The sequence below is a fragment of the Dasypus novemcinctus genome, chromosome 17 (assembly GCF_030445035.2).
Source record: "Dasypus novemcinctus isolate mDasNov1 chromosome 17, mDasNov1.1.hap2, whole genome shotgun sequence".
NCBI lineage: Eukaryota > Metazoa > Chordata > Mammalia > Cingulata > Dasypodidae > Dasypus > Dasypus novemcinctus.
Genome location: NC_080689.1, coordinates 58,578,972 through 58,584,618, shown reverse-complemented (window position 1 = coordinate 58,584,618; position 5,647 = coordinate 58,578,972). Strand labels below are relative to the sequence as shown.

The following is a 5,647-nucleotide window of genomic DNA, read 5'->3' as shown; positions in this document are numbered from 1 at the left end:
TAACCAGCCCAGGAAGTAAAAGGGGAGCAGATGCTCCGCCGTCCTGTCCACCCACGGTGCGTCCTCATGGCTACAGAGGGCCCCCAGTTCTGGAACATTCCACGACTGTCCCTAGGAAGACTCCATCCTTAAGAAACTCAGGGCCAGATGTAAGGAACTTCAAGAGCACTTTCCACACACCCTTTCCCAGGAGCATGAGTGAGCAGGAATCTCAGCAAGTTTGGCCAAAGCTGTTTGCATTTTTCTCCCTGCTCCCTGCCCCCTCCTGTGAGCACTGGTCACCCTCTCTAGACCTGCCCAGAGGCTCAGAGCAGCCCATGAAGGTTTCTTCATCACTGCCCTTGGGGGCTCTAGCGCCGGCAGGGAGCACTGAGCATCCATGTCCAGCTGCAAGCACCGCTTCCAGGGGGTCATCCCTGAAGAAGAAATGGGGTCATTCCAAGGGCACCAAAAATACCTGATGCATAAAAGGACAAATATTGTCTGATTCCACTTATATGAAATACCTACAATAAGCAAATCCATAGAGACAGAAAGTAGATTAGAGGTTACCAGGGCCTGGGGGAAGGAGAGTGGGAAGTTTTTGCTTAATGGGCAGAGTTTTAGCAATGGATGGTGGTGATGGTTTCACAATATTGCAAACGCAGTTAATGCCACTTAATTGTACGCTTAAACATGGTTAATGGGAAATGGTAAATTTTGTGTTACATTTATGTTACAACAGTTTTAAAAAGTGCATGATGTACATGTCCAGGGCAGAGGACCCCGTGGTCCCAGACAGACCCTGATTATGTCCCTGAGTATCCCCAGGAGCTGCCACCCCTTGGGTCCACATGAGGCAACGTTAGTTCATTACCCCAACTTCAGTGCCCCTCTCAACCTCAGGATCTTGGTGTCCTCCTCCACCACCCTAAATGGCAGACACTTCTGAAAGTCCTATGTGTTTGGGAACAAATCCACTCATGTCTTCCACCAGGTCTGGGCTGGACATTACCTGCTACGCCCTCTCCTTGGGCCCACGCCTGGCTCCCAGGGTCTTTCCTGGGGTGCCCCTACCTTGCAGATCCTCTCAGGGCCCAGTGCATGGAGCAGGGAGGCGCTGGGACCCCATGCCACGATTTCTACTCTCACATCCTTTGATCCATGCCAGTGTCCTCGCTCTCTGCATTCTTTCTTTATTCTCAGTTAATCCTTTCTCTGTCAGTAATATCTGCAAGAACTGGTTGGTTAAAACGTGAAAAACAAAACAAAGCCAAAACACCTTGCAAATATACCAGATTTGAGTTTGAGAGTCAAAGTTGAGAAGTTTGGGGGAGACCAGTGGAATAATCCTGACAGGGGCTGTTTGCACGAGGGCCTGAAGAGGCTCGGCCTGGACGAGGGAGTCTGTGGACAGCTGGCCTTGGTGTCAGAAGGAAAGGGCAGCTTTGCGGGCAGCAGAGCTGAGGGGCACGTTAGCCACACGAGCGGGGCCCCTGACCAGGACTACATTAGGGCTCGGAATGGAAGGCACAGCTGGGGTCACCTCAGCCAGAGAAGAGGGTGAATGTCAGAGTAGCCCAGACTGTGTTCCTGAGGAAACCGTGAAAACGCTCCCCGGGAGCTGCTGAACCACCTGGGTGGAACTTGTGGGGGCTCCGCACTGCCCACAATTCAGCAGGTGGGGCTGAGCCAGAAAACTGCTATTTTGCGCCGTCACTGGGTCCTCTTGTACCTCACTCCCAGGGGTGTGACGGGGCCGGGGGCAGCAGAGGGCCACTAAATGGAGAGAGCAGCCAACTTGTTAGAGTCTAAAAAACCTACTCCAGAAAGGCGAACCGAGCGCGGGCTCCACACGCTGCTGCGGGGCGCGGCGGCCGCAAGGGGGCAGTGGCTCACCGGGCGGGCCCGACCCACCGGCCAGATCCCGCGGGAGTCGAGCCCGCGCCGGGCCGGGGCGAGAGCGCGGTGCCGCCTCCATCCCCCTTTATTTTTCTTTCTTTCTCCGCCTGGCGCAGCACGCCTGGGGCGGCGGGGCGGGGCCTGGCGCTGGGAGGCTGGGGGTGTGGTGTGCCCAGAAGCCACCCGAAGCCGCGCCGAGGAGCCAGCCCGGGGCTGGTCCCCTCTGGCCCCATCCGTGTCCCGCAGCAGAGGCCTGTTCGCTGCTCTGTCCACGTTACCCTCCCCGCCTTCCTCCTTCCACAAACATTCAGTGAGCAGCCCCCGGGTCTCGGGCACTTTTCCGTCCCGGGCGGGAGGCGAGGGGCATACCCCGGCGTGGGCAGCGGGCTCCACGCAGCCCCCGCTTCCCGGCCACCCCCTCGACCTGGGCCTGGAAGCCCAGACCCACGCGGCCAAGCCCAGTGCGGAAGGTGCTGCCGGCGCCCGGATCTGCCTAGGAAGGAGTGAGGGCGGCAGGACATCTTTTTGCAACATCTTTTTGTCTGGGACCGGGGCAGAAGCCGCGCAGGGGCGCGTGGTGACCACAAGGGGGCAGTTAGAGACTCAAAGGGGGGCGGTGAGAAGGCCGAAAAACCGTAGGGTCACCAAGATGGGGCGAGCACAGCATTTCTTTGGACCAGCCCCGCCCCGTTACTTGCTCAGAAAATGCCCAGGAGTGCTGCTCACACAGAGGGAAGGACTCGCCGGCAAGATGGGCGTCACCCTGCCGGGCACCCGGGGTGGCGGCGGGATTCGATGCTATGCCCTACCTGGCCTGAGCTCTCTGTTTCCCTTCCTTTCAGGTTTCTATGGTTTCCCTTTTTGTCTCCTTCGCTGGCTCTAGGAAATGACTGTTTTCTGGGAAAGCTGGGCCTGGAGTTGTGGTTTCCTGTGTGAGAGCAGCAGCTGGGAAGCGGCGTTCTGGTTGATGGACAACCACTTTTGGTGGGTGGGTTAAATTAGGTGTTGAATTTACAAATGCAAACCACCCTCCTACAGTTAGGCAAAGACTCTTGCCCAGTCTCATTCTTACTTTTTGGTAGGTAAAGCCCATCTCACGCTCACCTTTTAAAATTCCCCTGGACACTGCTTGGAGAAGAGAACCCTGGAAGCTGATGTGACTGTCGCCCGCAGCCAGAAGGCTGAGTTGCTAACTTTTGATTGCAAACTGTGACCTTGCTCAGGTGTTAAAAGTGAGAAAGCTAGTCTGACTGTAAACATCTTTCTCCTTAAAGTTCGTTCTTTACTACCCACTCGTCCCCGCCTTTTTTTCTTTTTGGCTCCTACTCCATTTTGGCACAGAAATACAGCTGAGGTCAGTGAGGCTGGGATATTTCCCAGGCCACAGCGCATAAGGGACAAGAAAAGAACGTTTCTGTCCCCAAGGTCAGTGGGTCCTGGACTGGGGTCTCAGGAGGGCATCTTTTTCTCAGGCTGTATCCAAGACGAGGGTCCCAAGCCAGAGCCAAGGTGAGGGGGATTTTGCCTGGATTTGGAATTTGGATCTGGATATTCAAAACAATTTTGAATTCCTTGGTGTCGAGGTAACTCTAGGTCCTTCCTAATGCCGGGTTCTTGCTTCATGAGCCTTGGCTAATCGTCAGTGTTGGCTGGTAGGGAGGGGCTTGGAGGCAGCCGCTCACGCATTTGAGGTCTGGCCCTGGGACCTGGGACAGGAGATGGGGGCCAGCAGTGCCAGCCACACTGAACTCCGGGTGCACGTGGGTTGATGATGCCCCGGTCTTATCTGGACCCCCAAATGGCTTGACCAGCTTGGGATTATTTGACTGGTATGTGTGACCCTCAGTAGTCTCCTGTGTGAACCCACATTTCAAGCAACTTTACCTGCCCACAGCCCATGCATCCTTAACCCCCCCACCTCTCCCCCCACCCCCCACTCTCCCTGCCTTGCTCAACACTCTGTGTGTGGTCCTGGGCTCTGGCCTCTGCATCCTGTCAGCACATGGCTGCCCCTGGCCTGGGAAAAGGGCCTCTGCTCTTCTTTCTGTGATTCCATCGAAAGGACTAGACCACAGGCCCATCTGCGGGGGGCATGGGAATGGCTCTGCAGAGTTCTAACTGCCATCTCTCTCCCCAAAAGAGAGGGCTTTATCTACCCTCCCGAGACTCAGGCTCCCAAGTGGGAGAGAAGGTAGAGACTTGAATACCTCATTGGGACGGACTTTACTTTGTCCCCAGGCCCCAGACAGAAGAGGAAATGCCTTTTTACCACAACCTGGATCCTCTCTTATTTCCTGTGCCAGGATCTACCTTTGCCGAGGACATTTGACAGTGGGGTTGTTCATCAAATTCAGGAGAGGGACAGCAGCCTCGCCCTCAGGGCTAGCCCTGCCCTCTGGCCCTGCAGGGCCATCCCAGAGCAGCAGCAGTGCGCCATCGAAACACGGGGGGCTTATTCGTGCTTGTGGCTTGAGCCCAGCCAGCTCCTGTCCTCCGCCCCGCCTCAGCATCAGGGGGAGCTCATAGCTGCACTGAAGACAACATTCAGGCTTCAGGTCGGCTTCATCGTTCCCCCGCGGGATAACACAGCTCCCCGTGGGTAACACGGGCACGTTTGAATCACAATCACTCAAGATAGTTTTCCCAAGGTCCCAGGATTGGTTCCCGGTGCTGCCTAAAGAGAAGACAAGCAGACACAGAAGAATGCACAGAGAATGGACACAGCAGAAAACGGGGTGGGGGATGGGGAGAATAAATAAATCACTCTTTTTTTTTTTTAAATGATACTTTTCCCAGAAAAAGGCAAGCCTGACTCTGGGATGGATTTAAGCATCAGTTCTTCTTTATGGACAGAAACTGTTCAGAGCCTTGAAGCAAGGTTTATCCAGAGTTAAAGAATTCTCCAGGCTCTGGCCCCAGCTGAAGCATCCTTTTACATATCTGTCTCCTGTTCTCCACTCTTTATTCCTCCTCAAACCCGCATCACTTGCCCCTCACATTTGGCAGGTGACCCTAATTTGGGGGAGAAAATAGAAGCCAGCAGTTCCCTGTTCCCGCAGCTTCCCGCTAACACGCTGTACCTGGAGGCGTGGGGGCACCCAGCCTGCCCTCCTTTTCTCTTACCACTCTCACCTCCCTGCCAGGCCTGACCCTGCTCATATTCTGGAGTGAAGGAGTGATAGGCAACCTCCAAAGAAGATTCTAGCTTGCCCTTTCCTGCTCCCTCACTTGCTCACTCTGAGGGAAGCCAGCTGGCACATCATGAGCTGCCATGTGGAGACGCCGAGTGGTGAGGAACTGAGGGTGCCTCCAGCCGACAGGCAGTGAGAAACTGAATCCTGTCAGGAACCACGACAGTGGGCTCAGGCCTCAGTTTCCCTCAGTTGAGCCTTCAGATGAGGCTGCAGCCTGAGCAGACACTTTGCAGCCTCATGAGAGACTCTGAGCCAGAGGACCCAGCTAAGCCAGATCCAGATTCTTGGCTCACAGGAACTGTGAAATAAAAAATGTTTGTTATTGTAAGCCACTACGTTTTGGAGTAATTTATTATGTTGCCATGGATATCAAATATAATGACTCTCGGGCTTGTCAGTTTCTCAGTCCTGAAAGTTTTGGGAATATTTCGGGATTATATAAGGTTGCCACCATTTTATTTCTCAAAATAGGTCATGAAAAACAACAACTGGTCTTTACTATATTGTTTTCCGGAAAGAAGGAACACTTTAATTTTTATTAAGGTACTATTTACATATAATACAATTTATCT

At 54.2% G+C, this 5,647-nt stretch overlaps 1 long non-coding RNA gene across 1 annotated transcript; it reads left to right on the top strand.

Annotated features, from left to right (window-relative positions):
* Positions 1 to 2,058: 2,058 nt before the first annotated feature.
* LOC131273983 (uncharacterized) lies at positions 2,059 to 5,400 on the top strand. Its single transcript, XR_009181171.1, has 2 exons — positions 2,059 to 2,191; positions 2,724 to 5,400. It is a non-coding gene; the product is annotated as an uncharacterized lncRNA (long non-coding RNA).
* Positions 5,401 to 5,647: the final 247 nt, after the last annotated feature.